Source organism: Pseudophryne corroboree, chromosome 5 (assembly GCF_028390025.1).
Source record: "Pseudophryne corroboree isolate aPseCor3 chromosome 5, aPseCor3.hap2, whole genome shotgun sequence".
In the NCBI taxonomy this organism is placed as follows: Eukaryota; Metazoa; Chordata; class Amphibia; order Anura; family Myobatrachidae; genus Pseudophryne; species Pseudophryne corroboree.
In genome coordinates this window covers 374,396,478-374,421,864 of record NC_086448.1, presented here as the reverse complement: position 1 = coordinate 374,421,864, position 25,387 = coordinate 374,396,478, and the positions used below count along the sequence as shown (strand labels likewise).

Sequence of the window (25,387 nt, the reverse complement as noted above, 5' to 3'; positions counted from 1 at the left end):
TTACCCCCAATGTTTGGTTAATGAAAGGGGTTTATTCTCTGGGTCAACTGTTTAGAGAGGGTATTCTCAAATCTTTTTCACAGTTGCAAACAGTTTGAATTCCCTAATACAGCCTTTTATAGGTACTTACAGTGCAGGCCCAATTTGAATGTGCCCTCCCTCCATTATCACCTTCTTCAGTTAAGGCTATGATTAAAAGTTTGGGCCCTAAGGGTCATGTTTCATCGGTTTATGCTACTCTTAATGCTATTTTTCTCACAGGCTTACTGGATCCCCTTAAAATTAAATGGGAGGCTGATATATGTTCCCTTTCAGATGAGCATTGGTTGCAAATGTTAGGTTCTATTAGATATACTACCCTGTATGTCAAATATGAGCAGTTTTTTATATTTTACGCAGGGTGTACTGCTGTACTACACTCTACTATCTTTGCACCATGCTGCCTTCGCTCTGATTCTATATGCCTGAAATGTCATGCGGTGTCATCTGCCATGGGAGTGCCCGGTAGTGCTTTCCTTTTGGTCTGAGATATGGGAGGATATTAGGTCCACAGTCCCTTCTCTTCTTTCATTACATCCTAGGATCTGTTTATTTGGCTTGGACTTGGTGGAAACGCACTCCCTGACACTGTGTCAGCATACTTTATGTCTTACCACCATGGCAAAAGTTATTATTGATAGGTCCTGCTGTGCAACTGATGCTCCAGATTCTTTTGAATGGAGAGCTTTATTTAGTGATATAGCCAAGCATGAAAGTCACCTGTTTAAAAGTCACAACTCTATGTCAAAGTTTCATGACAAATGGGATAGATGGTGCCAATCTAGATTGGGTAGGTGTGCTGTGCCACTGTCAGATTCGCAAGATTTGTGTACTAACCACCGTGATGGTGTAATGTAGGTGGTTGCTCATGCCAATTCTCAATACCTTTTTATTTTTAAATTTTTTTAGTGCCTCTGTCATACCTAAATGTTATGCTCACATCACTTGTCTATGTGTAGGACATATTATATATAAGATTCTGTTTATATTCGCTTGCGTTGAACACTTTCTATTGACATGTTTGCTTCACGCTGTAATAATTCTGTATTGTGCTTCTGTATTGTGATTGTAGGATATTCTAGTAGAAGAGGTGAGAGAACACTAACAGAACCTACAGTGTAAGGGAGATATTAGAAATGAGACATTAGGTATAGCAGCAGTGCAAATGGGTCAAAAAGATGACTTTTTGCTACTTGAACTGATCTCAAGGCAGTTAAGCAAGCATAGAAAATTGTTGAGTTGAGGACCAGATATTTGTAATGGAAGTAATACAGACTGTTTCAAATATCAGTATAATATTTAGAGTAACTTCTAAAGGACAGGTATTAATGGTTAGAGATAAGCTATCCACCAAACTTTTTACATTTGATAAGCATTAATGGGGATGTGTGTGTTAAGATCACACTTAAAATGTTAGACATGTTAACCCCTTTCAGACAGAGAATTTGACCAGTGAACTTGTCAGTGCAAGTCGGATCAAACCGAGTCCTGTTTCTGTGTGAAAGTGTTGCCTGCAGTGTGAAAGGTGCGACCTGGGTTTTTCAACCCGGGTTACCTTTAAAAGCTGTTGATTGGCTTTGCATCTGGAAGCCTGCCTAAAGGGAATGTCTACAGTGACAGGCATGGCAGATACTGGTGCAGACACAGATTTAATGTGAAAGGGGTCGACTCAGGAATAACCTAGGTTTAAGCTGCATTGTGAATAGGGTGTAGGAGCTGTGACCTGTGTTGAACCAGTGTTTAAAATCCCATGAAAAAGCAGGGTTGAAGATCTGGCTTCTGTTTGAAAGTGGTAGTCTGACTGGTCTGGGCGCACCACAGGAGAAACCTTGAGGTGGGAATTTGAGGTGATAGTTGTGGATGATAGACTTATTAGAGACTGGCTAGATTGGGCAACTAAAATGCCCCCATAAAGCAGGTTATGGCATTGAGGACCCTTCAGTGCACACTGGGCCCTGGGTGAGTCTTATTTGCCTAATGGATGATCTTGCTCTGTACATCATTTGCAGACTGCAGAGCAGGCGTGATGAGCTAAATGTATCCATGGTAAGAATTATATGTTAGTGCAGCACTGTGGAGGGCTTCTAAATGAGAATCCAGAGTTTAAATTATATCCCAGAAGAAATGGGCAACCAGTGCAGTGACCGACATTAGGCTTTACCATTGTATTTAATATGGAATGAAATGGTGCTGGTTTTGTTATGGGAGGCCAGTTATTAGAAGTTTACAATAGTTGAAATAGTAAAAATAATTTACTATTAGTGGGTTCAGAACAAAGGATAACCCCCAAGACAATATATACTGTTTGTTTCATAGTGGTGGTTTTCACACGTTAAGTATCTTCAGGTGTGTTGAAGTATAATAACAGCCTGCATGCAAGGTATGACTTGAGAAGGTTTACTGAAGGGAAAGTTGGTGATGCTGGATCATACGTTGTCATTATGCAATACCTTGTTGTTGTTGTTATAGTGCGTTCTTTCACTTATTATCTCTAATTTTCTTTTTTATCTTCAATGTTATGAAGTTTTATACTAGTAAAGTTTATCCCTCAGCTACTTCCTGTTTGTTTCATGCTTGAACAGAGAAGCATATTCTGCAACAGGTTATGGGCCTAGATGCAGCACACACAGCAGAAGAATTCAGGCAATCTCCCAGTGAAATCTGCAAAGTGTGAGTAACTAAACATTGTATTTCAAAAGGAGGAAAGAAGGAAAAAATGGCTCTGCCTAGATCTTAAATCAGTGGTTAAAGTGACTTAAAAATGCTGTTGGCTGTGGAAGTGTAAGGTTGAGAGGCTGCTATGCAGAGATAACTTGTAGGATGTTATTACTACAAACAGACTTGAAATTATTAACCAAGGATGGGATAAGAAAGATCTGCATTATCGACCATAAGCTTATCAGTTGAAGATGACCAGCTAATTTATATAAAATGTGAGTCTACTGCATACAACATGCTGAATCCATTACTGCTGCATCTTAGCCAGTAAGCAGTCTCTGATGAGGAAGTTATACCAAATGAGAGTTTGCAATGGAATGAACAACTCTGATCAATGGATGAAGGCATAAAGTGTAAACATGTGGTAGCTATGTGTCTACCTTAAACATACAGTGCACTTTAATGCCCATGAAACGTGGTCTAAAACCGAAATTAGCACTAGATTTTTTTTTATTTTATTTTTAAAAATAAGTTCACAGGTGAACGCTAGTGTAGAAAGGAACTCATTTATGACAAAGTGAAATTGACAAGTCTATTAAAGCCACCAAAACAGGGATACCTAAAGATAGATTGTTCAGTGTCGAAAGTAGAGAAAATGTCAAAAGGATTCAAGGGAAAAGTTAAGCCCACAGTTACTGGTGCATGTATAAATTAGTGGATTGAACTTTTAAAACAACAGAAGATCATCTATCGCATTGCTGGTGCATAGATTCAAAAACAGCAAGTCACACAGCAAGCAGTATCACTGTTGGTCTACTAATATTATCCAGTGCAAACCAGACCAATCTGGCAGCATTGGATGTGCTCTACAGTATGTTCCAAACTTGGAAGAAGGACTCCTGTCTGTATGGTGCATGGTGGCTAAAGGGACTCCTTATCTAATTTCAAGATGATGTGTATTATGCTGAATGAAAGAAATGTTATAGGTCCAAAGCTGATGAACACTTGTATCATATCAACACTCATGGACGTATCTATAGTGAGTGCAAAGGGTGCCCAGATGCTTGGGGGAGGGGGGCTGGACCCAGGTTATAAAGTTCCATACCAATGTCCCAGATTTGTCTGCTAAGCAATTGCGTCTGATCAATTGCCCAGCCTGGATTGTGCGACATTACATTTTCAGTGAGAGAAATGTGTAGTGAATATTATAATATAATAACACTGTAATGTGCCATAATTTGAACTGGAGGCCAATTTAATATGGCACAATATGAACTGGCAGCCACTGTAATATGGCACAATATGAACTGGAGGCCACTGCAATGTGTCATAATCTGATCTGCTCATTGTAATTGGAGATCACTGTAATGTTGCATAATAAGAATTTGTCCACTTTAATGTTGCACAATACGAAATGAAGGCACTATAGGCAGGGCTGTTTCTAGCCAAGTTGACTCCCAGTGCGAGATTTCAAAATGCGCCTCCCCACCTTGACATAAAAAAAATGTGCCCCCCCCCCCCCCTCATAGCTATAAAAAGAAAAACCATGTGCGTGCCGAAGGCGCGCGCGTGCTCCCGGCAAGGGGACGTGGCCTCCTTAAAATGGATGGGGTCTCATTAAAATGGACGTGGCCTCATCTGATATCATCATGGCCACCACGGGAAAAAAAAAAATCTAATGTACACCTTTTTGCATATTACGGCAGGCAAGAGTCCCCATTTTACACATTACGCAGGCAAGACTCCCCATTTTACACATTACGACAGGCACGTGTCCCCATTTTACACATTACGACAGGCACGTGTCTCCATTTTACACAGTGCGGAAGGCAAGAGTCCCCATTTTACACATTACGCAGGCAAGAGTCCCCATTTTACACAGTAGGGCAGGCAAGGGTCCCCATTTTACACATTACGCAGGCAAGAGTCCCCATTTTACACAGTACGGCAGGCAAGAGTCCCCATTTTACACAGTACAGCAGGCAAGAGTCCCCATTTTACACAGTACAGCAGGCAAGAGTCCCCATTTTAACAAGTAAGGCAGGCAAGAGTCCCCATTTTACACAGTACGGTAGGCAAGAGTCCCCATTTTACACAGTGCAGCAGGCAAGAGTTCCCATTTTACACAGTGCGGCAGGCAAGTGTCCCCATTTTACACATTACGCAGACAAGACTCCCCATTTTACACATTACGGCAAGCACGTGTCCCCATTCTACACAGTACGGCAGGCAAGTGTCCCCATTTTACACAGTATGGCCGGGAAGTGTCCCCATTTTACACAGCATGGCAGGCAAGTGTCCCCATTTTACACAGTATGGCAGGCAAGTGTCCCCATTTTACACAGCACGGTAGGCAAGTGTCCCCATTTTACACATTACGGCAGGCAGGTGTACCCATTTTACACAGTAAGGCAGGCAAGTGTCCCCATTTTACACACAGTACGGCAGGCAAGACTACCCATTTTACACATTACGGCAGGCAAGTGTCCCCATTTTACACATTACGGCAGGCACGTGTCCCCATTTTACACAGTACAGCAGGCAAGTGTCACCATTTTACACATTATGCAGGCAAGAGTCCCCATTTTACACATTACGCAGGCAAGACTCCCCATTTTACACATTACGGCAGGCACGTGTCCCCATGTTACACAGTGCGGAAGGCAAGAGTCCCCATTTTACACATTACGGTAGGCAAGAGTCCCCATTTTACAAAGTGCAGCAGGCAAGAGTTCCCATTTTACACAGTGCGGCAGGCAAGTGTCCCCATTTTACACATTACGCAGACAAGACTCCCCATTTTACACATTACGGCAAGCACGTGTCCCCATTCTACACAGTACGGCAGGCAAGTGTCCCCATTTTACACAGTTTGGCAGGGAAGTGTCCCCATTTTACACAGCATGGCAGGCAAGTGTCCCCATTTTACACAGTACGGCAGGCAAGAGTCCCCATTTTACACAGTAAGGCAGGCAAGAGTCCCCATTTTACACAGTAAGGCAGGCAAGAGTCCCCATTTTACACAGTACGGTAGGCAAGAGTTACCATTTTACACAGTGCAGCAGGCAAGAGTTCCCATTTTACACAGTGCGGCAGGCAAGTTTCCCCATTTTACACATTATGCAGACAAGACTCCCCATTTTACACATTACGGCAAGCACATGTCCCCATTCTACACAGTACGGCAGGCAAGTGTCCCCATTTTACACAGTATGGCAGGGAAGTGTCCCCATTTTACACAGCTTGGCAGGCAAGTGTCCCCATTTTACACAGTACGGCAGGCAAGTGTCCCCATTTTACACAGCATGGCAGGCAAGTGTCCCCATTTTACACATTACGGCAGGCAGGTGTCCCCGTTTTACACAGTACGGCAGGCAAGAGTCCCCATTTTACACAGTACGGCAGGCAAGTGTCCCCATTTTATAAAGCACGGCAGGCAAGTGTCCCCATTTTACACAGTATGGCAAGCAAGTATCTCCATTTTACACAGTAAGGCAGGCAAGTGTCCTCATTTTCCACAGCACGGCAGGCAAGTGTCCCCATTTTACACATTACGGCAGGCAAGTGTCCCCATTTTACACATTACGCAGGCAAGAGTCCCCATTTTACAAAGTACGGCAGGCAAGAGTCCACATTTGACACAGTACAGCAGGCAAGAGTCCCCATTTTACACAGTAAGGCAGGCAAGAGTCCCCATTTTACACAGTACGGTAGGCAAGAGTCCCCATTTTACACAGTACGGTAGGCAAGTGTCCCCATTTTACACAGTGCAGCAGGCAAGAGTTCCCATTTTACACAGTGCGGCAGGCAAGTGTCCCCATTTTACACAGTATGGCAGGGAAGTGTCCCCATTTTACACAGCACGGCAGGCAAGTGTCCCCATTTTACACAGTGCAGCAGGCAAGAGTTCCCATTTTACACAGTACGGCAGGCAAGTGTCCCCATTTTACACAGCACGGCAGGCAAGTGTCCCCATTTTACACATTACAGCAGGCAGGTGTCCCCATTTTACACAGTACGGCAGGCAAGTGTCCCCATTTTACACAGTAAGGCAGGCAAGTGTCCTCACTTTACACAGCACGGCAGGCAAGTGTCCCCATTTTACACAGTACGACAGGCAAGTGTCTCCATTTTACACAGCACGGCAAGCACGTGTCCCCATTCTACACAGTACGGCAGGCAAGTGTCCCCATTTTACACAGTATGGCAGGGAAGTGTCCCCATTTTACACAGCATGGCAGGCAAGTGTCCCCATTTTACACAGTACGGCAGGCAAGTGTCCCCATTTTACACAGCACGGCAGGCAAGTGTCCCCATTTTACACATTACGGCAGGCAGGTGTACCCATTTTACACAGTAAGGCAGGCAAGTGTCCCCATTTTACACACAGTACGGCAGGCAAGACTACCCATTTTACACATTACGGCAGGCAAGTGTTCCCATTTTACACATTATGGCAGGCACGTGTCCCCATTTTACACAGTACAGCAGGCAAGTGTCACCATTTTACACATTATGCAGGCAAGAGTCCCCATTTTACACATTACGCAGGCAAGACTCCCCATTTTACACATTACGGCAGGCACGTGTCCCCATTCTACACAGTACGGCAGGCAAGTGTCCCCATTTTACACAGTATGGCAGGGAAGTGTCTCCATTTTACACAGCATGGCAGGCAAGTGTCCCCATTTTACACAGTGCGGAAGGCAAGAGTCCCCAGTTTACACATTACGGCAGGCAAGAGTCCCCATTTTACACAGTGCAGCAGGCAAGAGTTCCCATTTTACACAGTGCGGCAGGCAAGTGTCCCCATTTTACACATTACGCAGACAAGACTCCCCATTTTACACATTACGGCAAGCACTTGTCCCCTTTCTACACAGTACGGCAGGCAAGTGTCCCCATTTTACACAGTATGGCAGGGAAGTGTCTCCATTTTACACAGCATGGCAGGCAAGTGTCCCCATTTTACACAGTACGGCAAGCAAGAGTCCCCATTTTACACAGTAAGGCTGGCAAGAGTCCCCATTTTACACAGTAAGGCAGGCAAGAGTCCCCATCTTACACAGTAAGGCAGGCAAGAGTCCCCATTTTACACAGTACGGTAGGCAAGAGTTACCATTTTACACAGTGCAGCAGGCAAGAGTTCCCATTTTACACAGTGCGGCAGGCAAGTTTCCCCATTTTACACATTATGCAGACAAGACTCCCCATTTTACACATTACGGCAAGCACATGTCCCCATTCTACACAGTATGGCAGGCAAGTGTCCCCATTTTACACAGTAAAGCAGGGAAGTGTCCCCATTTTACACAGCACGGCAGGCAAGTGTCCCCATTTTACACAGTACGGCAGGCAAGTGTCCCCATTTTACACAGCATGGCAGGCAAGTGTCCCCATTTTACACATTACGGCAGGCAGGTGTCCCCGTTTTACACAGTACGGCAGGCAAGAGTCCCCATTTTACACAGTACGGCAGGCAAGTGTCCCCATTTCATAAAGCACGGCAGGCAAGTGTCCCCATTTTACACATTATGGCAAGCAAGTGTCTCCATTTTACACAGTAAGGCAGGCAAGTGTCCTCATTTTCCACAGCACGGCAGGCAAGTGTCCCCATTTTACACATTACGGCAGACAAGAGTCCCCATTTTACACAGTACGGCAGGCAAGAGTCCCCATTTTACACATTACGCAGGCAAGAGTCCCCATTTTACACAGTACGGCAGGCAAGAGTCCCCATTTTACACAGTACGGCAGGCAAGAGTCCACATTTGACACAGTACAGCAGGCAAGAGTCCCCATTTTACACAGTAAGACAGGCAAGAGTCACCATTTTACACAGTACGGTAGGCAAGAGTCCCCATTTTGCACAGTACGGTAGGCAAGTGTCCCCATTTTACACAGTGCAGCAGGCAAGAGTTCCCATTTTACACAGTGCGGCAGGCAAGTGTCCCCATTTTACACAGTATGGCAGGGAAGTGTCCCCATTTTACACAGCACGGCAGGCAAGTGTCCCCATTTTACACAGTACGGCAGGCAAGTGTCCCCATTTTACACAGCACGGCAGGCAAGTATCCCCATTTTACACATTACGGCAGGCAGGTGTCCCCATTTTACACAGTACGGCAGGCAAGTGTCCCCATTTTACACAGTAAGGCAGGCAAGTGTCCTCACTTTACACAGCACGGCAGGCAAGTATCCCCATTTTACACAGTACGACAGGCAAGTGTCTCCATTTTACACAGCACGGCAAGCACGTGTCCCCATTCTACACAGTACGGCAGGCAAGTGTCCCCATTTTACACAGTATGGCAGGGAAGTGTCCCCATTTTACACAGCATGGCAGGCAAGTGTCCCCATTTTACATAGTACGGCAGGCAAGTGTCCCCATTTTACACAGCACGGCAGGCAAGTATCCCCATTTTACACATTACGGCAGGCAGGTGTACCCATTTTACACAGTAAGGCAGGCAAGTGTCCCCATTTTACACACAGTACGGCAGGCAAGACTACCCATTTTACACATTACGGCAGGCAAGTGTCCCCATTTTACACATTACGGCAGGCACGTGTCCCCATTTTACACAGTACAGCAGGCAAGTGTCACCATTTTACACATTATGCAGGCAAGAGTCCCCATTTTACACATTACGCAGGCAAGACTCCCCATTTTACACATTACGGCAGGCACGTGTCCCCATGTTACACAGTGCGGAAGGCAAGAGTCCCCATTTTACACATTACGGTAGGCAAGAGTCCCCATTTTACACAGTGCAGCAGGCAAGAGTTCCCATTTTACACAGTGCGGCAGGCAAGTGTCCCCATTTTACACATTACACAGACAAGTCTCCCCATTTTACACATTACGGCAAGCACGTGTCCCCATTCTACACAGTACGGCAGGCAAGTGTCCCCATTTTACACAGTATGGCAGGGAAGTGTCCCCATTTTACACAGCATGGCAGGCAAGTGTCCCCATTTTACACAGTACGGCAGGCAAAAGTCCCCATTTTACACAGTAAGGCAGGCAAGAGTCCCCATTTTACACAGTAAGGCAGGCAAGAGTCCCCATTTTACACAGTAAGGCAGGCAAGAGTCCCCATTTTACACAGTAAGGCAGGCAAGAGTCCCCATTTTACACAGTACGGTAGGCAAGAGTTACCATTTTACACAGTGCAGCAGGCAAGAGTTCCCATTTTACACAGTGCGGCAGGCAAGTTTCCCCATTTTACACATTATGCAGACAAGACTCCCCATTTTACACATTACGGCAAGCACATGTCCCCATTCTACACAGTATGGCAGGCAAGTGTCCCCATTTTACACAGTAAAGCAGGGAAGTGTCCCCATTTTACACAGCACGGCAGGCAAGTGTCCCCATTTTACACAGTACGGCAGGCAAGTGTCCCCATTTTACACAGCATGGCAGGCAAGTGTCCCCATTTTACACATTACGGCAGGCAGGTGTCCCCGTTTTACACAGTACGGCAGGCAAGAGTCCCCATTTTACACAGTACGGCAGGCAAGTGTCCCCATTTCATAAAGCACGGCAGGCAAGTGTCCCCATTTTACACATTATGGCAAGCAAGTGTCTCCATTTTACACAGTAAGGCAGGCAAGTGTCCTCATTTTCCACAGCACGGCAGGCAAGTGTCCCCATTTTACACATTACGGCAGACAAGAGTCCCCATTTTACACAGTACGGCAGGCAAGTGTCCCCATTTTACACATTACGCAGGCAAGAGTCCCCATTTTACACAGTACGGCAGGCAAGAGTCCACATTTGACACAGTACAGCAGGCAAGAGTCCCCATTTTACACAGTAAGGCAGGCAAGAGTCCCCATTTTACACAGTACGGTAGGCAAGAGTCCCCATTTTACACAGTACGGTAGGCAAGTGTCCCCATTTTACACAGTGCAGCAGGCAAGAGTTCCCATTTTACACAGTGCGGCAGGCAAGTGTCCCCATTTTACACAGTATGGCAGGGAAGTGTCCCCATTTTACACAGCACGGCAGGCAAGTGTCCCCATTTTACACAGTACGACAGGCAAGTATCCCCATTTTACACAGCACGGCAGGCAAGTGTCCCCATTTTACACATTACGGCAGGCAGGTGTCCCCATTTTACACAGTACGGCAGGCAAGTGTCCCCATTTTACACAGTAAGGCAGGCAAGTGTCCTCACTTTACACAGCACGGCAGGCAAGTGTCCCCATTTTACACAGTACGACAGGCAAGTGTCTCCATTTTACACAGCACGGCAGGCAAGTGTCCCCATTTTACGCATTACGGCAGGCAAGTGTTCCCATTTTACACAGTATGGCAGGCAAGTGTCCCCATTTTACACAGTAAGACAGGCAAGTGTCCTCATTTTACACAGCACGGCAGGCAAGTGTCCCCATTTTACACATTACGGCAGACAAGAGTCCCTATTTTACACAGTACGGCAGGCAAGTGTCCCCATTTTACACATTTTGGCAGGCAAGTGTCCCCATTTTACACAGTATGGCAAGCAAGTGTCCCCATTTTACACAGTAAGGCAGGCAAGTGTCCTCATTTTACACAGCATGGCAGGCAAGCGTCCCCATTTTACACAGCACGGCAGACAAGAGTCCCCATTTTACACAGTACGGCAGGCAAGTGTCCCCATTTTACACATTATGGCAGGCAAGTGTCCCCATTTTACACAGTATGGCAGGCAAGTGTCCCCATTTTACACAGTAAGGCAGGCAAGTGTCCTCATTTTACACAGCACGGCAGGCAAGTGTTCCCATTTTACACAGCACGGCAGGCAAGTGTCCCCATTTTACACATTACGGCAGGCAAGTGTCCCCATTTTACACAGTACGGCAGGCAAGTGTCCCCATTTTACACATTATGGCAGACAAGAGTCCCCATTTTACACAGTACGACAGGCAAGTGTCCCCATTTTACACATTATGGCAGGCAAGTGTCCCCATTTTACACAGTAAGACAGGCAAGTGTCCTCATTTTACACAGCACGGCAGGCAAGTGTCCCCATTTTACACATTACGGCAGACAAGAGTCCCTATTTTACACAGTACGGCAGGCAAGTGTCCCCATTTTACACATTTTGGCAGGCAAGTGTCCCCATTTTACACAGTATGGCAAGCAAGTGTCCCCATTTTACACAGTAAGGCAGGCAAGTGTCCTCATTTTACACAGCATGGCAGGCAAGCGTCCCCATTTTACACAGCACGGCAGGCAAGTGTCCCCATTTTACACATTATGGCAGGCAAGTGTCCCCATTTTACACAGTATGGCAGGCAAGTGTCCCCATTTTACACAGTAAGGCAGGCAAGTGTCCTCATTTTACACAGCACGGCAGGCAAGTGTTCCCATTTTACACAGCACGGCAGGCAAGTGTCCCCATTTTACACATTACGGCAGGCAAGTGTCCCCATTTTACACAGTACGGCAGGCAAGTGTCCCCATTTTACACATTATGGCAGACAAGAGTCCCCATTTTACACAGTACGACAGGCAAGTGTCCCCATTTTACACATTATGGCAGGCAAGTGTCCCCATTTTACACAGTATGACAGGCAAGTGTCCTGATTTTACATAGCATGGCAGGCAAATTTCCCCATTTTACACATTACGGCAGACAAGAATCCCCATTTTACACAGTATGGCAGGCAAGTGTCCCCATTTTACACATTATGGCAGGCAAGTGTCCCCATTTTACACAGTATGGCAGGCAAGTGTCCCCATTTTACACATTATGGCAGGCAAGTGTCCCCATTTTACACATTATGGCAGGCAAGTGTCCCCATTTTACACAGTACGGCAGGCAAGTTTCCCCATTTTACACATTATGGCAGACAAGAGTCCCCATTTTACACAGTACGGCAGGCAAGTGTCCCCATTTTACACATTATGGCAGGCAAGTGTCCCCATTTTACACAGTATGGCAGGCAAGTGCAGAGCCGGCCTTAGGCATAGGCAAACTAGGCAAATGCCTAGGGCATTTGGTATGCTTAGGGGCACCAGCAGCTTCTGCTGATTAAAATTATATGTGGCATGCCTATATTCTGTGTGTGAATGCGGCTGTATCTGCATACGAAATGCTACATTGCAGTGTATTCCTGGAAATCACTGTAATGTAGCATTTCGTATGCAGGTACAGCCACAGTCGCACACAGAATATAGGCATGCTGCATATCATTTTAATCAGCAGAAGCTGCTTGTGTATCCTAGCCACATAGTAATGCAAATAAGATGCATTTTCATAAACAAAAGGCATCCGACGTTAGCAGAGCTGCCAGCTGACTCACGCCAGGCATCTCCTGCAGAACTAGTGGCGGTGCTAGGGGGCACCAGCCAAAATCTTGCCTAGGGCATCATACTGGTTAGGGTCGGCTCTGGGCAAGTGTCCCCATTTTACACATTAAGGCAGGCAAGTGTCCTCATTTTACATAGCATGGCAGGCAAATGTCCACATTTTACACATTACGGCAGGCAAGAGTCCCCATTTTACACAGTACGGCAGGCAAGTGTCCCCATTTTACACATTATGGCAGGCAAGTGTCCCCATTTTACACAGTATGGCTGGCAAGTGTCCCTATTTTACACAGCACGGCAGGCAAGTGTCCTCATTTTACACAGCACGGCAGGCAAGTATCCCCATTTTACACATTACGGCAGACAAGAGTCCCCATTTTACACAGTTCGGCAGGCAAGTGTCCCCATTTTACACAGTAAGGCAGGCAAGTGTCCTCATTTTACACAGCATGGCAGGCAAGTGTCCCCATTTTGCACAGCACGGCAGGCAAGTATCTCCATTTTACACAGCACGGCAGGCAAGTGTCCCCATTTTACACATTACGGCAGGCAAGTGTCCCCATTTTACACATTATGGCAGGCAAATGTCCCCATATTACACAGTATGGCAGGCAAGTGTCCCCATTTTACACATTACGGCAGGCACGTGTCCCCATTTTACACAGCACGGCAGGCAAGTGTCCCCATTTTACACAGCACGGCAGGCAAGTGTCCCCATTTTACACAGCATGGCAGGCAAGTGTCCCCATTTTACAAGGCACGGCAGGCAAGTGTCCACATTTTACACATTACGGCAGGCAAGTGTCAAGTGGGGGGGGGAGGAAGGGAGAGGGGGAGAGAGGGAGACTACTTACACATGAAGAGGATCTTCCCGCTCTTCGGGTCGGACAGCCCTTCCTTCCTCGCGCCGGCCTCCTCTTCCTTCCAGCTTTTCTGCTCCTCCTCTCTCTTCCCGAGTACTACTGCTCGGGGGGCGGCGTTTCGCGGAATGATGCGATTGCATCGTGACGTCACGACGCAACCGCGTCATTCCACGAAACTCCGCCCCCCCCGAGCAGGAGTGCTCGGGAAGAGTGAGGAGGGGGGGACAAGAAGCCGCAAAGTGCTGCGGCAGGCGCCCCGCGCGGTTGCACGGCTCGCCCGCCGCAAGAAACGGCACTGACGATAGGGTGGCATATATGACCTGGGGCACTGTAACACGGCATAATTTGAACTGGAAGGCACCCAAATGTGGCACAGCATGTACATTGGCCACTCTAATGTGGCACAATATGAACTGGGAGCACTGTATGTCATAATGTGAATTGGGGATACTGTGTGGCATAATGCTTACTTCCAGTCCTATAATGTGATACCACAGGCTCCCCTAGGCACAACAGTAATACCCCCCCCCCCAACCCCCCCATCACCCCCATCACCACACACACCTGTTTTTATTATTTTCATTTATTGGTTATAAGCCCTCATCTGATGATAACCAATTTAATAGAATAATACAAAAAACACTATGACATTTATATTTTTATTTAACTGTATGTATAAATATTTACTAAGTAGGACAGCTTATAGGGGTAGTATGTCCTTCCCATTTTCCCTCCATTCAAGATGGCATATGGTACAGTACAGTGGAAATATTTGGCAGTTACTGGTACATTTCGGGCTGACAGTACCAATATAATCATCCAAGTGCCGCCCCCAAACAAGTGCTGCCCCTAGGCACGTGTCTCATGTGCCAAATGGGAAATGTGCCACTGCTGATTACAGCAAAGTTTGTTCCAGTCTTACCCTTATGGGTTTGATGCTTGTACAGAGAATCATATTCTGCAACAAAGAGATTGATGTATCAAACAGTGAAAAGAGTTGAGAAGTGGACCAGTGGAGAAATTCAACCAATCAGCTTTGAGGTAGCATTTATCAAGTTAATTCTATGAAATGAGAGGTAGAAGCTGATTGGTTGGTATGGGCAACTTGTCCACTGGTCCACTTCTCCACTCTTTTCACTACTTCATACATCAACTCCAAAGTATGTTACATATGGTAATGGAAAGAAGTTTTAGGTAGAGGGAGGACATGGATTTAAGTAGTGGTGTTGCTAGTTCAACATATGTAATATTTTCCATGTTTCGTATCGTGTAATGTTCCGTTGTTCCCTCCACACACACTTACACACAATAGCCCCCATTGCCAGTGATGTAGACGTGCAGCCATCCTGCAGGAGAGGAGGATCTGGTGGTAATAATAGTTGGGACAGGGTGGGGTTGGGCACAGTGGCTCAGCATGCGCCAGATCCATTTTACTAGTAATTTAATAATGTAAAGAAATAGTATCTTTTTTTCTCTCTTATTTCAACACATTTAGTCAAATTGAAAAAATACATACCATATGCATCCAAAATAGATGAAAATAAAATAAAATGTAATCTACAGTATATCCTATATGGATCAGTTTTATTTTGCTTCTTGAACACATGTCCTATTACAATTAATACTATAAATACAATAATTACAATACAATAATTAATTAATACTAGTATTACAATGAATACAATTATTTTGTAGAAGAAAAGGGCTTTGCAAATGGTCTTCCATGTGCATTTGACACTATCTCTTGCACGGAAGAATGTGAGAGGTAGCCATTTTCAAGCAGAGCAGGACTACGATTTGAAGAAGGCCTCTGGAATGTTGAACAAATCCCTTAAGCTCTCTTTGCACAGCTACATTCAGCATGATCGCCAGGAACAGGGTGAACATCCTGTTTTAACTGTTGAACTTTTTCCCACACAGCTCTTGGCTGGCTTTGATATGGATTTGCCTTGTTTTTCTTTTACTTACCCAGCAGTCACCAAATTTGACAAATAGGCATGGAAAGTCTGGATTTAATGTGCAAGGATTTCATGAACCTTAAAAAAACCCCCACTCCATGTCTATCTGAAGACATGCAATTTCAGTGTTTTGGACATTGGGGGTCATTCCGAGTTGATCGTAGCTGTGCTAAATTTAGCACAGCCACGTGGGACGCCCACGTAAGGACGCCCAGCACAGGGTTAGTCCGCCTCGCATGTCAGTGCCGCCCCTCCCAGCAGAAGTGCAAAGGCATCGCACAGCTGCGACGCCTTTGCACTTCGAGTAGCTCCCGACCACCGCAGCTTTAGCATGCTGGCCTGGGAGCTACTCGTCGCTCCCCAGCCCGCAGCGGCAGCGTGTGACATCACGCAGCTGCCACGGCCCGCCTCCCCAATGGTCCGGCCACGCCTGCGTTGGCCGGACCGCGCCTCCTAAATGTCGGCTTAACACCGCCATCCAGCCCCCTCGCGCCCAGCAACCGCCTCTGCCTCAGAGGCGATCGCTCTACAACGACGGCTGGTATGCGCAGTTCCGATCCGATCACTGCGAGAAACTGCAGCAAGTGATCGGGTCAGAATGAACCCCATAGTGTTATATTCTACATATTTTCCCCAAATGTTTGGATTTATGACTGTGTCATGTACACATAGATAATTGTTATCTAATGATTTGCGCACACCCGCGGTCGTCAGCCCTATATGCAGCAAAATCTGAGGATATTGGATGTGGCCACTGACTATATCTTTTGCAAGATTTCGTGGTGTGTACACACTATGTGGGTTATTCAGAGATCGATGCAGATCGCGGCATATACAGCAAGATCTGCTTCCATCTCCTCACATGCTGGGGGCCGCCCCAGCAATTAAATTGCAGACACATTGAGTTACGGTTGACCCCTGCCAACACAGCCTGGCTGCACTGTCAGGCGTTTCGCCGCCATTTTTTTAATCAGAGCAGCTACATATAAAGTCACACAGGCACCCAAAAAACGCTCCCGACATTCCCCCATTCGGCCTGCCACGCCCGTGAAATGCTGCGTTGCCGCCCACCCAATGGCCGCTGCTGTCAATCATGTTGTGGAAGTATCCTTCAGGGATGCGTTCGCAATGTGAATGACCATGCAGGTGATGTACGGCAAACCACAATGCGGCCGCATTAGCGGGCTTGTCTGAATTTGGCCCTAAATCTTTTGTCCAGGAGTTTAAGGGAAATAGTTGATGACATTGCATTGTTTGTTGGTCGTCTAATGTGTACCCAGCTTAACTGTTCATTTACAAATACTCACATGTATATACCAGTTGTTTTTGTAAGAGCAGTCTCTCCAAAATGTTACATTTATATTCTCATAAGGACAAGTATTAAGCCCAGTCTTTATAAGACTCCAGTATAGCAATGCAAGTATATACTGAAATAATATGCAAACCCACTTGTGGGGTTCCAATTCTCATTCCAGCCACACTAGGAGATTAAATTTCTCAGCCAGCCAGCGTTTCATTGGCTGCAGTTACATATCATCACAGTGGATAGTCCCAAAGGGTCTCTGGGTCACCCCAATATAAGTCACCTGTCACCTGCAGTGAGCTGTGCTGACCTGTAATGATCCTGGCTTTCTCAGTTTCAAGTAGGAAATTAGTGGCCTGCAGCAGCTCCAGGGATCACACAACAGACAGGTTTTTAGCTGATTGAAGAGTTTTCCACAGTCTTGGGTATTGCTAATTAGTCTTGTGCGGCAACTAGGAAATATTTGGGGTCAGATCACCATGTCAAAGAAGTCACACAGGTAGGGAGCAGTGATACATTTTGGCCACCTCTGTGGCCTTTTTCATGCATCTCAGTACACAACCAGGAGTCTGCAACATTTGCATATTTTTACATGGTTAGTGTGAAAAAAGTTCCAGCCATGACGAGAATTGCATGTACCTCTGAATCAGGCCCATACTGTTGTAGCCTTTTCTTTTATTATGAATATAACCCCAGATGTGGTGGTACCAGGAAATGGTCAATATAGATAGATGTATAACCCTGCATCTGTATGAGCCTGTGTATGTGTATCTATATCTCTATATATATAGGTGTGTATGTATGTAAATAAATATATATGTATATCCATTTATATGTGACTTTAATATTGTCCTTTATGTTAATTTGATAATATTATATATGTGATGTGGTAAATATGAGAAAGCCATGAGGTATTTTTATTAGGACATTTTAATTATCAATCGCTAAGTCTTATAATTATTACCACTAACTGGAATGACCACCTTTGTCATTTTAATATCTAAATATATATTTATATTCTACTGTGTTATCTTATGTCTATGGGGACATCCTATAGACACCTATAACTATAGTAATGCCTCATTAAGCAGCAGGGCACGAGGAACAGTTGAAGACAGCTCGTGCTGTCGGCGGGAAAAATGGGTATTCACGAGGACAGGGGACTGCTCTCGTGGCCCCTGGGGCTCCTGTTTAAAAGGGGGAGCAGAAGCGCTGAAGGGGACTCGTGTGTGCGTCTCTGAGGGAGATGCTCCTACCTCTCCCTGCCTGCCACAAAGAGCTGTGCTGCAGACATTGGCGGCGCAGTGGAGATGAGGGGTGTCTTAAACGAGCGATAGCACACTGAAGATCTTTGAGCCACAAGCGGCTATTTGAGGAAGCCGGGCGCCGCGGAGTGCCGGAGAATAAGAGGCTGGAGAATTCCCCCGTGGGAGCCTTGAAGATTTGAGAGCCGGGGGAGCGGAGACCAGCGCGGCCAGCGGTGAACAGCGGGAGCCGTGAAGAAGCTGAGAGCCGGGGGAGCGGAGACCGGCGCGGCCAACGGTGAACAGCGGGAGCCGTGAAGAAGCTGAGAGCCGGGGGAGCGGAGACCGGCGCGGCTAGCGGTGATCAGCGGGAGCCCTGAAAAGCTGAGAGCTGGGAGAGCGGAGACCGGCGCGGCCAGCGGTGAACAGCGGGAGCCGTGAAGAAGCTGAGAGCCGGGGGAGCGGAGACCGGCGCGGCTAGCGGTGATCAGTGGGAACCGTGAAGAGCTGAGAGTCGGAGGAGCAGAGACTGGTGCAGCCAGCGGTGATCAGCGGAAGTGAGAGCCGGGGAAGCGGAGACCGGCGCGGCCAGCGGAGATCAGCAGGAGCCGTGAAGATCAAAGCAGCAGTTACTGGCATCAAGGCAAGGCAGAGATCCTCATCTATTCAGCGCTGGCCGAGGTCAGTGTAACAGCCAAACCCAGCAGCGCCGCTGATCCCCATTCAAGCCTATGCTACTAAGTATAGTAGAGCCGATCCACTGCCCACCAATAAACGCTAGGTGGGCGGGGTTACACCATTAATATAGTGAGTGTCCAGAGGCACTCACCGAAGACATCGAAGGTTTGTAACTCTATTTATATTGTGCACCTCTTCACTATAGACTCCACTATAGGCACACAAAGTACGGTAGTGGCAGCTATATATACTATCTATTTAATATCATTCAATACCTGCTTACAGCCTAGTTTATTTAACTTTCAATAGGGAACTATAAAAAACATACAGGCTGTGGACAACACAAAGCTTACCTTGGTACATTATGGAGATAATCTTTATCCGCTAAGCTCTATTACTGGCTGACTATATTTACGGCTGCTACAACCTACTAGAGATCTACAGGAGAGTACTGCATGTGGGGATTTAAGTTACTGACAAGCACAGAACTAGTAATTCAACTAAGGGAATTCTATCAGCCTAGACTAAAAGGATATACAGTTGCCTTATTTGTAGCAGTAGTAGTGCAGTGCATCATTTACTGGATACAGACTACAGAAAAAAGTATCAAAGTGATATTTGTGGATGAATCTTCTTTCTGCTCCCTATTAACTATTATTGATGCAGTTTGACAATCTACACAGTGGATATAAGCCTCTACTTCCAATGAGTACAAGCAGCATTAATGTAATATTAAAAGGAGAGTTATTCATTACCGAGTTCTGAAATTTTAACTCATAGGAAATACTTTGCTCGGTACCGAAATCTATAGAATATATATGCATATATATTTAGTAACCTACGCACTCAAAGGATAATTGCAGAGGATAACTCCAGCTGGTTCAAGGGTGGATTCAACTAACTATTGTGAACTATATTTAATTGTGGGACTGAAATATAGTTCTGTATTGATAGAGTTGTGTATTTTAAGTGTTTTAATATATAATTCTATATAGCTATAAATATATATCTGAGTATGGTTATTTAGAATGTTATTTCAAGTGTATCAACTAATATGAATTAACTACCCATTGGGGTTTGTATGCATTATAGTGTAATCTATTTATCTATATGAATGGTATTGGTAATGTATTTAAGTAAACTATAAAACTGATGTTGTCTAGTACATTACTTACCTCGGTCTGTAGAGTGGATGAGTTGAAGACCATTAATAGAAGTAGGTAAACCTGTAAAGAAAAGAAAAGAGGTATAGAATATTAGGAGGGACTATTGTAACCTAATATAGCTATATATATCTTCATCTGTAATACAGGGTATTCCCAAATCTACCCTGAGCCTAATTACTGTAAGTGAATAGGATAAAGATTTGGGTGGAGGCACAACATTAAGTGTAACACCTACTAGCATAATCACCCCGGAGATAAGGGTTACACTGTGATAACAGAAAGGTAATGAGCAATAACCAAAGAGAATCAATTACAGTGTACACAAGTATAGTCTCTCTGTCTCATCCGCGCCTCTCTCACCCTAACCTCTCTCTCCCGTACCTCTGTCTCTCATCCTCACCTCTCTCACTCACCTTCACCTCTCTCACCCTCACCTCTCTCACCCTCACCTCTCTCACACATTCACCTCTCTTTCTCTTGTCTTTTATCTCTCTATTTTCACCTCTTTTACTCACCTCTCTCTCGTACTTACCATTCTCTCTCTTGTCCTCATCTCTCTCTCTCTCTCTCTCTCTCTCTCTCTCATCGTCTGTTCTCTTTTGTTTGTCCTCCTCTTCTCTTTCTCTCTTTTGTGCTCATCTCATAGCTACTTCCCTAGCAGCTCTACTGTGGTGTAACGTGTATGAGGGGCTCTACCATGGCATAATGTGTATAAGTAGCTCTACTTTAGTGTAACATGTGTAATCGGCTCTTCTGTGGTGTAATATGTATAAGTGGCTCTACCATCCCATAATGTGTGTATGCGGCTCTTCTTTAGTGTAACATGTATATTCGTGTATACTGTGGTGTAATGTATATAAAGAACTGTACTGTGGTGTAACATATATAAGAGACTCTACTGTGGTGTAACGTGAATATGTAGCTGTTTTCATGTGAATCATTTGTTTTATTTTTTTTTCTTCGATCTACAGATTCCCCTGTGTCATTGTTACATTATTACTTGTACTCCTGATATTTCACACACCGTGTAAATGACAGTTATGTAAATATATGAGGGTTTATTCCACCATGGGCATGCCAAAATCTATAGCCGCTTATCAAAAATATTAGGCTTGTTGTGGGGACAGTGGTTTATCTATAATGGGTGCAAGGTGTGCGATGCACACGGGCCCCGAGGTCCAAGGGGTTCCACATTTTGCTGTCATTTCTTAATACTTAACCACTGGAGTCCGATGTCAGTGGCAGCTTTTCACGCCATTTTAAGCATTCACAGTAGGAAAATCACCATGCCATTTCCCGGAGTCCTGCGCATATACACAAGTTTCTGGCACAGCACTACGGTCTCCTAGTGACCATTGTGCTCAGAAACTACAGTGCTAATGTCTATAGAGGAGGGGGCCAAGATGGAGACTGCACACAGGCACCTTCCTCTCTTAATATTCACCTGGGTGGGGTATATCATTCAGGAACAAATGACAAGAGAGGTTGAAATCACTGTTGCAAATCACTTCCTGACCTGTGAGCTGTTCACTGGCGCAGGGAAACTGATCTCCATTATTCAATTGATGGTATTGAGAATATCCAGACCTGGTCCTCATTCAGTGATAGGAGTAGTCAAAAAGTTGCTATTAAGTATTTTACACAGACATGATAGAACTAAGTACTCACTGGAAATTCAAACTAGAAATTAAACACCCTGAGGTAGTCAATTTATGATGAAACGCGTTGGTTGACATGATAAAAGTGATCAGAAGTGGGGTGAACAAGGTGTCAATGACTTTCGCCCTACCTAAGGGTGACAGCGAGTTTAAACAACATCTGCCTCATAATGACCATGGTGTATGTGTGATGTAAAGTAAATTTTTAAGTGTGTTTTAGAATAAACAGTTTTCTCATACGTCCTAGAGAATGCTGGGGTCACTTCAAGAACCATGGGGTATAGACGGGATCCGCAGGAGACATGGGCACTTTAAGACTTTCAAAGGGGTGTGAACTGGCTCCTCCCTCTATGCCCCTCCTCCAGACTCCAGTTTAAAATATGTGCCCAGGCAGACTGGATGCACACTGAGGAGCTCTACTGAGTTTCTCTGAAAAGACTTTATGTTAGGTTTTTTATGTTCAGGGAGAACTGCTAGCAACAGACTCCCTGGCTCGTGGGACTTAGGGGAGAGAAGTCAGACCTACTTCTGTGAGTTTAAAGGCTCTGCTTCTTTGGCTACAGGACACCATTAGCTCCTGAGGGTATGATCGCTAGGTACGCCTAGATGCTCCTAGATGCTCGTTCCCAGAGCCTGCCGTCACCCCCCTTGCAGAGCCAGAAGTCAGAAGACAGGTGAGTAGAAGAAGATCAGAAGACTTCAGTGACGGCTTTGAGGTACCACACAACGATCGCACACTGCGCACCATGCTCCCACACACAGCGGCACTACAGGGTGCAGGGCGCGGGGGGGGGCGCCCTGGGCAGCATTTGAGCCTCAATCAGACCTGGAAAGAGCGGACTAAGTGCCAGGGCACTGTCCGGACACCCGCCAGTATATATATTTTTTTTAAAAGAGCGGGTCTGAAGCGTGCCATTACGGGGGCGGGGCTTAGCCCTCACAGCACACAGCCAGGCACCATTTTCTCTTCATAAGGCTGCAGAGACGCTGGTCCTCCTCACACTGCTGTACAAGTAACAGGGAGCAAAACGGGGGGGGGGGGGGGGGGGGGGCACAGTTGTTTTGGTGCATTATATGTAATTTATAAAAGCGCTGCAGGTCTGGGACATCTTCTGTGGTGTTTTTCAGTCCGGGATTAGGCGCTGGGGTGTGAGCTGGCAATACTCCCTCTGTGTCTCTCTGACAGGCTTTACTGTGAGTCTGTCCCCTATAGGCCCACTGTGTCTGCGTGTGGTGGGTGCACGTGTATCGGCATGTCTGAGGCGGAGTGCTCTTCCCAGGAGGAGACTGTTAGGGACACAAACGGCTGTGGGAGTGACCATGTTGGCACCACCGACGCCGGATTGGGTGAATGTTTTGAGTGCCTTGAATGCTAATGTGGCTCTGGTAAATAAAAGATTGGATAAATCTGAGTCTCAGAACCAGGCTTGAAAGAAATCCGTAGAGGATGTGTTGTTTCAAGTCCAGACCCCATCGGGGTCACAAAAACATTCATTTGCCCAGCTGGCAGACACGGATACCGACACGGACACTGACTCAAGTGTCGACTATAGTGATGCCAGATTAGATCCAAAACTGGCAAAGAGCATTCAGTACATGATTGTGGCTATAAAAGATGTACTACATATCACTGAGGACCCTACTGTTCCTGATACTAGGGTCTGTATGTATAAGGGAAAGAAGCCTGAGGTAACGTTTCCTCCCTCTTATGAACTGAACACGCTTTGTGAAAAGGTTTGGGAAAATCCTGACAAGAAGTTTCAGATTCCCAAAAGGATTGTAGTGGCGTATCCGTTTCCCTCTGGGGATAGGGAAAAATGGGAGTCACCCCCCATTGTGGACAAAGCTTTGTCACGGCTGTCCAAAAAGGTGGCTCTTCCGTCTCCTGACACAGCAGCCCTTAAGGATCCTGCGGATCGTAGGCAGGAAAATACATTGACATCCATTTATGTCACTATGGGAACACTACTCAGACCAGCCATTGCATCTGCGTGGGTGAGTAGTGCTATCGAAAAATGGGCAGATAACGTGTCATCTGAAATGGATACCCTGGATAGGGATAGCATTCTTTTGACACTAGGTTATATCAGGGACGCTGCAGTCTCCCTAACGGAAGCTGCGAGAGATATTGGCCTCTAGGGATCACGGGCCAATGCCATGGCAGTCTCAGCTAGGAGAGCATTGTGGATTCATCAATGGAATGCTGATGCTGACTCTAAGAGAGCTATGGACTCTCTAACGTATAAAGGTGGTGTATTGTTTGGTGACGGCCTCGCTGATTTGGTATCTACAGCTACCGCGGGTAAGTCATCATTTTTACCTTATGTGCCTGAACCACTAAAGAAAGCACACCACTATCAGATGCAGTCGTTTCGGCCCAATAAATACAGAAAGGGCCGAGGTTCTTCCTTCGTTGCTACTAGAGGAAAGGGAAAAGGTAAACGATCACCGGCCGTGGCCAGTTCCCAGGAGCAGAAGTCCTCCCCGACATGACGCTGGGGCTCCTCTGTGGGAGTCTCAGGCTCTTCAGTCAGTTCTGGGCTTGTTCGGCCCTGGACCCATGGGTCTTAGAAATAGTGTCCCAGGGGTACAAACTGGAGTTTCAAGACGTTTCCCCTCACCGATTTTTCAAATCGGCCTTACCAGCTTCTCTTCCAGACAGGGAGGTGGTATGCGCCGCAATACAAAAATTGTGTCACAATCAAGTAATTGTCGGGGTGCCCCCGTCTCAACAGGGAGAAGGCTTTTATTTGAGCCTGTTTGTGGTCCCGAAGCCAGACGGCTCAGTCAGACCAATCCTGAACCTCAAATCTCTCAATTTCTACCTAAAGAAATTCAAATTCAAGATGGAATCTCTCCGGGCAGTGATATCCAGTCTGGAAGAGGGGGATTTTATGGTGTCGGTAGACATAAAGGATGCCTACTTGCATGTTCCCATTTATCCCCCAAATCAGGCTTACCTGAGGTTTGCAGTTCGGGATTGTCATTACCAATTTCAGACGTTGCCGTTTGGTCTGTCCACGGCTCCGAGGGTTTTCACCAAGGTAATGTCCGAAATGATGGTTCTCCAACGCAAGAAAGGAGTCACGATTATTCCATACTTGGACGATCTCCTAATAAAGGCGAGATCCAGGGAACAATTACTGCAGAACATTACGCTATCCCTGACAATTCTGCAGCAACATGGTTGGCTCCTAAACTTGCCAAAATCACAGTTTGTTCCGACGAGAGGGCTGTAGTTTTTGGGAATGATTCTGGACACAGAATTACAGAGAGTTTTTCTTCCAGTCGAAAAGGCTCTGGAAATTCGGAACCTGGTGAAACAAATTATGAAACCGACAAGAGTACCGGTCCATCAATGCACTCGGTTGCTGAGGAAGATTGTGGCGGCCTATGAGGCCATTCAGTTTGGCAGATTCCATGCCAGAGTGTTTCAGTGGGACCTGTTGTACAAGTGGTCCGGGTCCCATCTGCACATGCACCGAAGGATAACCCTGTCTTCCAAGACCAGAAT

General features: G+C 46.0%; 1 protein-coding gene across 3 annotated transcripts in view; it reads left to right on the top strand.

Annotated features, from left to right (window-relative positions):
• NKD2 (NKD inhibitor of WNT signaling pathway 2) overlaps window positions 1-25,387 on the top strand; it is a 389,897-nt gene that overhangs the window by 150,051 nt on the left and 214,459 nt on the right. The window contains exon 2 of one of the 3 annotated variants that reach the window (XM_063922668.1): window positions 2,622-2,709. The exons of the other annotated variants lie outside the window; for them this stretch is intronic. The gene's annotated coding sequence lies outside the window, so the exon portion shown is untranslated. The remainder of the gene's footprint in view (window positions 1-2,621; window positions 2,710-25,387) is intronic. 3 annotated transcript variants of the gene reach the window in all.